This window comes from Procambarus clarkii, chromosome 12, assembly GCF_040958095.1.
Source record: "Procambarus clarkii isolate CNS0578487 chromosome 12, FALCON_Pclarkii_2.0, whole genome shotgun sequence".
NCBI lineage: Eukaryota > Metazoa > Arthropoda > Malacostraca > Decapoda > Cambaridae > Procambarus > Procambarus clarkii.
In genome coordinates, this window is record NC_091161.1 from 11,741,716 (window position 1) to 11,753,996 (window position 12,281).

Genomic DNA, 12,281 nt, shown 5'->3' on the forward strand with positions numbered 1-12,281 from the left:
ACTGAGCACCAACCGCTCTTTTCCACCGCTCTAATGTCCCTTCCAAGTACTCTAATGGCTTAGTCCTTTCCTCTGGTCATTATCTTCAATAAACTCTCTTTATCTTGACTTACAGGTTTACATGGGCTTTAGAAATAAGATTATCTAAAGATAACGCTAGATTAGGCTATCACAACAAGATTGTAAACACCTTTTGAGATCATGTTTAACTTACTACACGTAGAGAAAATATAATATACGGAAAATTAAAGATTATGAAACCCCTAGAGATACAGATGTGGTGGTTTAAGAGGTCATGTAATAGACTTAATAAGCTGGGTGCGGGTCATATTGGATTCTGGTGACGGTCTTGGCCGCCAGCCAAGAGCCCCACACACTGCTCTGCCTTCCAGTTATCTTGAGGTTATCTTGAGATGATTTCGGGGCTTTAGTGTCCCCGCGGCCCGGTCCTCGACCAGGCCTCCACCCCCAGGAAGCAGCCCGTGACAGCTGACTTAACACCCAGGTACCTATTTTACTGCTAGGTAACAGGGGGCATAGGGTGAAAGAAACTCTGCCCATTGTTTCTCGCCGGCGTCTGGGATCGAACCCGGGACCACAGGAACACAAGTCCAGCGTGCTGCCTTCCTTGGATCAGTGGGATAAAAATATTCCGTTCTCCGACTAGAAAGAATATTGCAAAAGATGGCCAAGTTGCCTAAATGAAAGTAAGTAATTATCAAAAGAAGGCACCAAACCGGGAAGGCTGTGTAGGGAAGGCTAGGGAGCCGGTCGGCCGAGCGGACAGCACGCTGGACTTGTGATTCTGTGGTCCCGGGTTCGATCCCGGGCGCCGTCGAGAAACAATGGGCAGAGTTTCTTTCACCCTATGCCCCTGTTACCTAGCAGTAAATAGGTACCTGGGTGTTAGTCAGCTGTCACGGGCTGCTTCCTGGGGGTGGAGGCCTGGTCGCGGACCGGGCTGCGGGGACACTAAAGCCCCGAAATCATCTCAAGATAACCTCAAGCACCATCAAATGTGCGGGATAACCAGAGGGCGCTAAATATCACCAAGGATGCCAATACCAGAACAAAAACGCATAAGGCGAACGATATCAAAAGTATCCGAGCCTAAATGAAAGCTTAGACATTTTCCCACCACTAACAGATTACTAATCGTCTGCATTTCCATACGAAATCTTTGTACGAGAAGTTATCATCATTGTACGGAAGGATGGTCAGTCATAGCAAGGAATCATAGTCTGCAGCAAATTATTTGCTAGATGACTATTTTCTACCATGACACAGCCTATTCTTGAGACAATGTAACCATTCATATAGCCTAAGGTGCCTCCATAAATGACCAGGTACCTTAGTATCACAAAACTATATTACATAGTATGACTGTTATTGTGTCTAGGTGCCTCCATAAATGCAGGTGGTTATCTTGAGGTTATCTTGAGATGATTTCGGGGCTTTTAGTGTCCCCGCGGCCCGGTCCTCGACCAGGCCTCCACCCCCAGGAAGCAGCCCGTGACAGCTGACTAACTCCCAGGTACCTATTTACTGCTAGGTAACAGGGGCATTCAGGGTGAAAGAAACTTTGCCCATTTGTTTCTGCCTCGTGCGGGAATCGAACCCGCGCCACAGAATTACGAGTCCTGCGCGCTATCCACCAGGCTACGAGGCCCCCTACTAAAGTATACTAAACTAAAGTACTAAAGGTGTACTAAAGTATATTAATAAAACAAAATATAAACAATTGTACAACTAAGAAATCATTAGATAAGGTTAATCTGCGTGGATGTTCCTTGCTTATATATGATCTCAGATAAGGCAAGTCTTCAAGTGATTGTTGAAGAGCTAACACGACCAGCGAGATATTAGAAAGAACTTTTTTAGTGTCAGAGTGGTTGACAAATGGAATGCATTAGGAAGTGATGTGGTGGAGGCTGACTCCATACACAGTTCCAAGTGTAGATATGATAGAGCCCAATAGGCTCAGGAACCTGTACACCAGTTGATTGACAGTTGATAGGCGGGACCAAAGAGCCAGAGCTCAACCCCCGCAAACACAACTAGGAGAGTACACACACACACACACACACACACACACACACACACACACACACACAATCGGGAATCGACCGGGTAAACAAGGATGAACTATTCAACACTGGTGGGACGCGAACAAGGGGACACAGGTGGAAGCTGAGTACCCAAATGAGCCACAGAGATATTAGAAAGAACTTTTTCAGTGTCAGTAGTTAACAGGTGGAATGCATTAGACAGTGATGTGGTGGAGGCTGACTCCATACACAATTTCAAGTGTAAATATGATAGAGCCCAATAGGCTCAGGAACCTATACACCAGTTGATTGACAATTGAGAGGCGGGACCAAAGAGCCAGAGCTCAACCCCCGCAAACACAATTATATAACTACAAACACAAACATAGCCGTGACTACTAGAGCAGTACCGACCACCTCAGCCACAACCACCACCACCACCGGCCAGCACCACCACACTAGGTCACCTGGGGTCAACCTAGACCACCACCAGACGTCACTCAGCACACCTGGGCCAGATTCACGAAGCAGTTACTTGCATAAACAGCTGGGGTTTGGCGAGTGCATGGAGTCACTTTTGTGTCTATGTTTGGAGGACTGACACACGACTCGCTGATTTCGTTCGAACTTTGATACTGCCGTTTGGCGTTCCTATTCAACGGTCCGTATTGTCACGACACCAGGTGCATATATCTCCTTGGGTGTAACCCGTTCTCGCACTTGTTTATAGTCAATATTGGCTTATTTAATAAGTGCATATGTGACATACTAATTTATTGTGAATATTTTAGTTTACCTTGAAAAGCTTCATAGAAAACACCGACCTCACCTAACCTTCTTAGCATGTTAAGATAAGCATCTTATTGCTTCATAATTACAATTATTACTTAACCTATAAACGGTATTGGTTAAATAACAATTGTAATTACGAAGCAATAAGATGTTTATCTTAACATACGAAGAAGGTTAGGTGAGGTCGGTGTTTTCTATGAAGCTTTTCAAGGTAAACTAAAATATTTACAATCAATTAGTATGTCACATATACACTCATTAAATAAGCCAATATTGACTAAGCACGTGTGAGAACGGGTTGCAACAGGTCCAATATCAATGTCACAAAGATGTCAGTTTGGTTCCATTTTTAATCTTGCCGTGATTATTTTTATAATTTGATTTTTTACTGTAATTGTTCCTAGATCTAGTTGGCTTGTTCCTAGCTAATTGTTTAAATTTTTTCTTAATTTATTCTTTAGTTTTCTTAATTTTATCATTTTTATCCTGGTTTGATTAAATTTTAGTTCATTACTTCCTATTATTTTTGCATTTTTTACTATACTGTATGAATGTATTTATTGATATGAGAGAAGATACCGATTTTGTTGAAAGAGTACATAACATTTTCTTTCATACTTGTAAAGCCTTCTTACATACGTGTAAAGCCTTCTTACATACGTCTAAAGCCTTCTTACATACGTGTAAAGCCTTCTTACATACGTGTAAAGCCTTCTTACATACGTCTAAAGCCTTCTTACATACTTGTAAAGCCTTCTTACATACTTGTAAAGCCTTCTTACATACTTGTAAAGCCTTCTTACATGTAAAGCCTTCTTACATACTTGTAAAGCCTTCTTACATACTTGTAAAGCCTTCTTACATACGTGTAAAGCCTTCTTACATACGTGTAAAGCCTTCTTACATACGTCTAAAGCCTTCTTACATACGTCTAAAGCCTTCTTACATACGTCTAAAGCCTTCTTACATACTTGTAAAGCCTTCTTACATACTTGTAAAGCCTTCTTACATACTTGTAAAGCCTTCTTACATACTTGTAAAGCCTTCTTACATACGTGTAAAGCCTTCTTACATACGTGTAAAGCCTTCTTACATACGTGTAAAGCCTTCTTACATACGTGTAAAGCCACTAACACCCCCACTGTCTCAAGCAGGTCCCTAATCTGATAAGAAGGAAAGGATTAATAGATACATTGCAATAGAATTTGAGTTTAACATAGTATTATAGTGAAGTTTGATTTACAATATTAACTACAATATAAATAAATTTATATAGTCATTTGGGAGCGAGTTCCATAGACTGGGTCCTTTTATTTGCATGGAGTGCTTGTACAGATTTAGCCTGACTGAGTGCTTGTACAGATTTAGCCTGACTGGGGATATCAAATATATTTATTCCTGGTGTGGTGTTCATGGGGTTATATTACATCAAGGAAACGTTTCAGCTCAGGATTAGCATTTACGAACAAGGTTTTATACATGCAAATAGTACAAGAGAATGTGTGGAGTCAGTGTATGTTTAGCATGTTTAGAGATCTAAACTGAGGGGCTGTGTGTTGTCTGAAGACTGATTCTGTTACAGATCTTATAGTAGATTTTTGCTGGGTGATGATGGGCTTGAGGTAATTTGCAATGGATAAACACCCCCCCCCCCCATGTACATAGACTGTATGTAAGACAGGGATAGATAGCTAGTAGTACAATGAGAGGAGAGCAGAGTGGTGAACATAATATATAATTTGAGTATACTGACAGTTTTGAAACTTTTTATTTTGCTGTGTTTTGTATGTGGGTGCTGAAGTTTAGTCTCTTGTCTATGTATAAGGCAAGGAACTTTCCATCAATTGCTTATGTTAACATTGTCTATCTGAAGTTGAATTTGCTTTTTTGATTTACTTCCAAATAAACTGTAGTAGTTCTTTTCTATGTTTAGTGAGTTTGTTAATAGACATACATGAGTGGACTTCTTTTCTTATAGATTGTTATTAACAATAGTACAATATTTAGTGTGTCTGGGTTGTGGTGTGAACCTCAATTTAGTTTGTTATTTTTATAATTAAAATTATTGTAAATGCTCCTAGTTTTAGTATTCTGCTGAAAGTTTTTTGTTACATTGTAATCATTAATTGCCATTCAAAAGTATAATTTGTTTATATATTTTGTTATTTATTATTGTCTAATACTTTTTTCTATAATTCATTAACCTAATTGATCTCAACTGTATTTTTTTATTTTTTTTTACCGTTATTCTTGCGCTTTGAATTTTTATATTTCTTATCCAACCATTTACAGTCCATTTCTAGTGTTACTTATATTTGCCTATTATACTTACTCCATTAATCACAAAAACACTGATGCAGAATAACCACATGTGAAAAATAAGGAATGCTTAACGTGTTTTCGGCTAATGCACCTTCATCAGAGCAAAGTAGAATGATTCTACTTTGCTCTGATGAAGGTAAATTAACCGAAAACGTGTTAAGCATTCCTTAGTTTTCACATGTGGTTATTCTGCATATGTATGCATGTATATATATATATATATATATATATATATATAAACATACATGCATGTATACACACACAACACATACAAACATTACATACAATACACACACAAGTTCTTACATTCTTGTACAGCCACTAGCACGCATAACGTTTCAGGCAAGTCCTTAATCCTAATTTTCCCCGGAATACGATCCGCCAAATCGTTTAACAACCGGGTACCCATTTTACTGTTGGATGAATAGAGGCTACAGTTTAGGTTTGGCACCCAGTAAATCCTCCCCGGTTTTACTTATATAATTAATAAACCCAGGAGTTATACATTCACACTGTAGTTATCAGTGTCTGATTTTTATATTATATAATTATATTTAAATTTACATACAGTACTATCCAACAATATTTTTGCTTTAATATTGTAGGCAATTATCCAACTTTTACACTTTTGCTACACACACCTCCCTCATATTCTAATCTGAATATCCTTAAACAGCGTTCTTCATTCTCACTGCATGCACACTGACATTGGCCCCAAATGAAATCTGCTATCACATGTCTACAATAACCAGCACATTGATCATCACTACTGCAGTTACAACACAGCAAACCATGCTTAAAAAACAAACTCCAGAATAACATAGCCTATCAGTATTCAACCAAAATGTCGGGTCACTAAATAAACGTTTTGACATAAGTGCTCTACTAGGTAATAAACAATCATTCATTATTTTAACAGAAACATGGCTAAGTAAAGACTGTGCCCAAGTATACAACTTGGCCAGTTACAATGCCATTCAGAACTGCAGGCAAGATGAAAAAAGGGGGTTGTCGAATAACAAACTCGCACTGAACGTAGAAAAGACCTACTACAGTTTATTTGGAAGTAAATCATCAAACCAAATTTAACTTCAGAGAGACAATGTTAACATTAGCATTAGAAGTGATGGAAAGTTCCTTGGCCTATACATATGTTTATTTAGGGGTGACGTCGATCGTAGGATTGGATTTGCCCATGCCTATACATAGACAAAATACTAAACATCAGCACCCACATACAGCCCAAGAATCTCAAACTCTTGGTATACTCTCTAAAATCAGTATGTTCCCCACCCTGCTCTCATTATACTACTAACTAATATATCCCTATCCTACATACAGTATCTATGCATGGGGTTCAACCACTGCAAATTACCTGAAGCCCATCATCACCCAGCAAAAATCTATCAGAAGTATAAACTGTCTTCAGACAACATACAACCCCTCTAATTCCCTAAACATGCTAAACACACTCACTCCACACATTTTCTTGCGCTATTTACATATACAAAATCTTATTCCTAAATGCTAAAATCCTGATCGGAAACTCTTCCTTGATCGACATAATAGAACCCACGAGCACCACACCAGAAAAAGATCTCCGATATCCTCAAGATCAAACTAAACTTGTACCAACATTTCATGCAACTAAAAGGACCCAATCTATGGAACTCATTTCCCAACTGAATTAAAAAAAAATTCAACCTATACCTTATTCAAAAGTAAAACCAAAAAAGTACTCTTTCATCCCCATAATTTCCTACCTTGTGCTTCCCACTCCAATATTAGTGCTTAAGATATACAACTTCATAAGTGTAGTCATTTCTGTCAAGTTATAATGTGGTTATCTTGAACTCAAATTTTGCTACATTGTACTTATTTTTAATCTTACCTTATCTGTTAGATTAACCCTTAAAGTAATAATTATTTCGCATCCATATATGGCGTGCTTTCTTCTAAAAAAGTGTCAAGTGATAAGGCTCAAACATGAATTTAGCCATGTATGCAAGTCTAAGCCCAATGGTGAATAAAAATGCAATTCAAATAGATCCTAACAATGGAGAGTTTCCATAGAATTTCTGGCCAGGTGATTGTGACAGTCCAATAAACAGGGCAAACCGATTAAATAAAAAATATAGCCACTAGCCCTCATTTTTTTTTCTCTAACTGTGCAGCTGACCATTTGGGGCCCCATGTGTAGTGTAGGATTGATTGGGTTTGGGGACTCCCAGGGTCAACAGGTCCAACACTACTGCTTGGAGGAATATATAGTTGATGGACAAAGTTCTACAGAAAAAATTAACTTTCCCTGAAATACTGTAGAATTCAATTTCTACATTGAACTACATGTGTTTTACGAGGCTAATAGTTTAGCATATGGCACAGTATCATATTGTCATTTATTTATATACAAGAAATACATTGGGTTTGTGAGAGTACATAACAGTGGCTTTGTAAGAATACCTAACACTGATGGCATTTTGGGCAGGTCCATAACCCCTGAGCAGCGCTTGTGATTATAACCTGCAACATTGCCAGGCGCAAGAGAAAAAAAAAAGTTTTCTACCAAGATTGTTAAAATGTATTTCCTGATCATAGGAAAAATTATAGTAAAATCGTAAGCGACATATTTTGGCCGCAATAGGGTGAGGAAGTCTGGCAAAATTGAGGTGCCGACAGAGTAAGCATCCTGCGCTGGTCTTCTCCACCCACGCTGTCAGGTGGGAGTTGCCACAAAGATATTACCCAATTATTTCAACGCGATTTATTTTTTGCAGTATTATTTAATAGTGTGTAGTGTGATATATTTATAAAATGTGCGAACCATTGCTATACTCAAAAGTACAGTGTGCATATTAATGTTTCAATGATCATGGGGGCCGAGCGGACAGCACGCTGGACTTGTGATCCTGGGTTCGATCCCAGACGCCGGCGAGAAACAATGGGCAGAGTTTCTTTCACCCTATGACCCTGTTACCTAGCAGTAAAATAGGTACCTGGGTGTTAGTCAGCTGTCACGGGCTGCTTCCTGGGGATGGAGGCCTGGTCAACGACCGGGCCGCGGGGACACTAAAAAGCCCCGAAATCATCTCAAGATAACCTCAAGAAGATCATGTTCATAATACAAAAATAATTTTGCTGTTATTACTCTATATACACACATATTTAAGAATCTGCACATTTTCTTCACCATAGTGAACCACTAAGTTGGTATGGTGAGTCGAAACAACAAGATTAAGCTGCCACACCCAGCCAACCCTCCCTCCCTCAGCATTTTACTCGCCAATATTCCTCCTCCCACAATATTGCTTGTGGCTTTATTACACTATATACATATTATATACAAGTATCTACATGTTTTATTCACCACATCTGTACAACTCGCCAATGGTGTCCAAACAGCATAGTGGCCACCATACACTACATGACAAGTCACACAGCAGCCAGCAGACGATGCTACCTGCCTCCCTCGCCAAAATGGCTCCTCCCAACATACCTTAGTTACCTTGAGGTTACCTTGAGGTGTTTCTGGGGCCAAGCGTCCCCCTGCCTGGTCATCGACCAGGCTGCCTCTTTGCTGGACTGGTCAACCAGGCTGTTTGACGCGGCTGCTCGCAGCCTGCAAGCATACTCCTTTTGCTGTTATTATACTACACACACACACACATTTAATAAGCATCTACATTCGTGTTCACCATAGCGAACCGCTGAGCTGGTATGGTGAGTCTAGACTATAACAGGTTGCCACAGAGTCAGCAGATGACACCACCTCTCCCTCACCATAATTACTGTACTCCTCCCATCATACTACGCACATCACTATTTCTCACCACAATCCTGTTATTATCAGAATCCTGGTCATTAAATCCTGTAAATGAATAATTTTCCTCGAATTTATTTTGTAAAGGAACATGAGAAGGCGTTTGAGCCTTCTTAGATGGACGAAACAATGGCAGTGTGCTGTAGCTAATGCTGTGAACATCTTTAACAGCATTGTGTTTACTGGTATCTGAACATTGTACACAGCCAATGTACATTGACTGTGTACAATGTTCACAACCTTTATCAGTCAGCCAACATTGTACACAGCCTTTATCAGTCAGGCTCTTCTGTAATACTATCATGGCTAAATATTATCAGATGCATATATATATATATTTTGACATTTTTTTGGTGATGCTGTGGTTACAAGCTGAACAGCAGTGCTGTTAGCTCATGCTGCGTGTGCCAGCCTTGGTTATTCACTCAGTACCGAGGCTCTCACACCCAGGAATGTTGCCCATGATTTTTTTTTTTTTTTAACTGGTGTCTGTTTACACGAGTCCTGAGGAAGCCAATGTGAACTCCGTGTAGCCGCGGGACTTAAATCTTGTGCAGTACTCCGAACCATATATAGCTGTGATGCGCCATCCCGCAAAATAGTTACTCACTCCAGCTATAAATAAATTGTGCCCTTTGAAACACCCTCATTAAACAGATTAACCCTTCAATTGTGCGACAGAGCCAAGGATGTTCAAGGTCCAAGTACCCATAAACTGTGCACCTTTATAGCTAGTCATCTCCAGGTGCACAAAAATAAAAATTTTCTGATCTTCTTAAAGTGGGTTCCATGATAAGGAAAAATTAAAAAATTTCTATCACTAGCAGTGGAGTGTGAAAGGAGTAAATTCTGCATTTATCCTCTCTTTTTACCTCCAGCTTTTGCTGCAACCCCTAATTCTAACCTACTTTCTTAATCCTGAATGATATTACCTTTGTCAGTTGAATATTTATTCCTCTGCTGTCCTTATCATTGTAAGTAAATGGTACACCATCTGTTCCACATATCTACTTCCCCAGCATTGCATATTCTGCTTCGAGAGTGATCAGGGGTCAGATCTCCAGTTTTATAGATACCAACGATGACCACAACCCAGGCCAACATGGATTTAGAGCTGGAAGATCCTCTCTCTCGCAGCTACTCAACCTCTGACAAAATCACCGAGAAATTAGAAGAAACACAGAATGTAGATGTGGTATACACAGACTTGTGAAAGGTATTTGATAATTGTGACCATGGAGTGATATTCCCATTGACCTCATTTTCTGGGATAAGTAAGACAATGGATATTCACTTTTCTGTGAAACAAAATGCAACGAGTAACAGTTAATCAAATAAAACAGGCCAAGTACAGTGAAAATCTGTGTACCTCAGGGCACAGTCAAACTAAGCAGCCACCACTGCTTTTCCTTATTCTCATATATCGGAGAAAAAAATACAAGTCACATCTTCATATCTTTTGCAGACAAAAATCAGCATGGAAATTACTTCTGTTGAAGACATTGAAAAACTACATGCAGATATTATTAAAGTTTTTTTTGACAATTACTTAACAGTGATAAATTCCCGGTACGGTGGTATAGTAAAAATTATTATCTTAAAACAATATGCAGGGTACAAAATGCAATCAAATCTGCCCATAGTAGAAAAGCAAAATGTAAAGGATCTGGGAATAATGATGTCTGACAACCTAATGTTTAAGAAGCATAACCAAGCAAATATAGCATCAGCCAGAAATATGATAGTACTGTATAGATTTTGAGAACCATTGTGATGGGATCCAGGTATACCATCACAATGGTCGTACTATTCAAATTCATTCCTGTCTCAAGTACTGATAGACTTCCTCCTCCAGAGCAGGAGTGATTGCTCAAGTTGAGGGAATACAGAGAACATACACCATACAGATATGATAAAGCACCTAAATTATTGGGATCATCTGTCTTGAAAGCTCCTCCAAAAAGGAGATGGGGGGGGGGGATATCAAATAATATATACATGGAAAATATTGGAGGGCCAGGTCCCAAATTTACACAGTAAAATAAAACATACTGAAGTGAGGAATATGGACTGGCAGAATAGAGCCAGTGAAGAACAGATGACAGGCATAATTTGGGAACACTACATGAACACAAAGGTCCACAGTTGTTCAACACCCTCTCAGCAAGTATAGGAAATATTGTCGGATCAAAGGGTGAACGTTTTCAAGAGAAAACGTGATAGGTTTTCAAGAAGTGCCAGACAAACCAGGCTATGGTGGTTATATGCAGTGTATCCTCATGCACGTATCTTTATTGACATTGTATCCACGTTGATACATGCACTCTTTGCTTTGGCAAAGAATTATATAGACCAGTTGCACTAACGTCCAACATAATAAAAGTATTTGAGTGTGAGATCAGGAGTCAGATCACAAGCTTCACGGACACCAATGACCTCCACAACCCAGGACAACATGGATTTAGAGCGAGATCATGCCTCTCACAGCTACTTGATCACTATGACAAAGTCACCGAGACATTAGAAGAAAAACAATGGAGATGTGGTATACACGGACTTTGCAAAGGCATTTGATAAATGTGACCATGGAGTGATAACACACAAATTGAGGTCAATGGGAATAACTGGTAAAATAGGACAGTGGATACTCTATTTTCTGTCTAACAAAACACAGTAACGGTCAACCCATGTAAAATCGAGCCCAAGTGCAGTTAAAAGATCTGGTATGGTGCCAACCATACCAGATCAGGGTACAGCCCTTGCACCAGTGCTTTTCCTTATTCTCATATCAGATAGACAAAAAAATTCAAGTCACAGCTTCGTATCATCCGTTACAGACAAAAAAATCAGCATCTAAATTACCTCTGCTGAAGACATTGAAAAACTACAAGCACACATAAATGAAGTTTTTATTGAGCAGCAGAAAATAACATGATGTTTAACAGTGATAAATTCCAGGTACTGTACTCCAGTGTGGTAAAAATGAGGATGTTAAACATAATACAGGGTACAAAACAAATCTGCCCATAGTAGGAAAGCAGCATGTAAAGGATTTAGGAATAATGATGTCCAACTACCTAACGTTTAAGGAGCATAACCAGGCAAATATTGCATCAGCCAGAAAAATGATAGGATGGATTACGAGAACTTTCAAATGCACGGATTCCATCACAATGGTTGTACTATTTAAATCATTTGTACTGTCCCATCTTGAGTACTGCTCGGTACTCTTTCCCCTTCAGAGCAGGGGAGATTGCTGAAATAGAGGGAATGCAGAGAACATATATGGCATACATAGA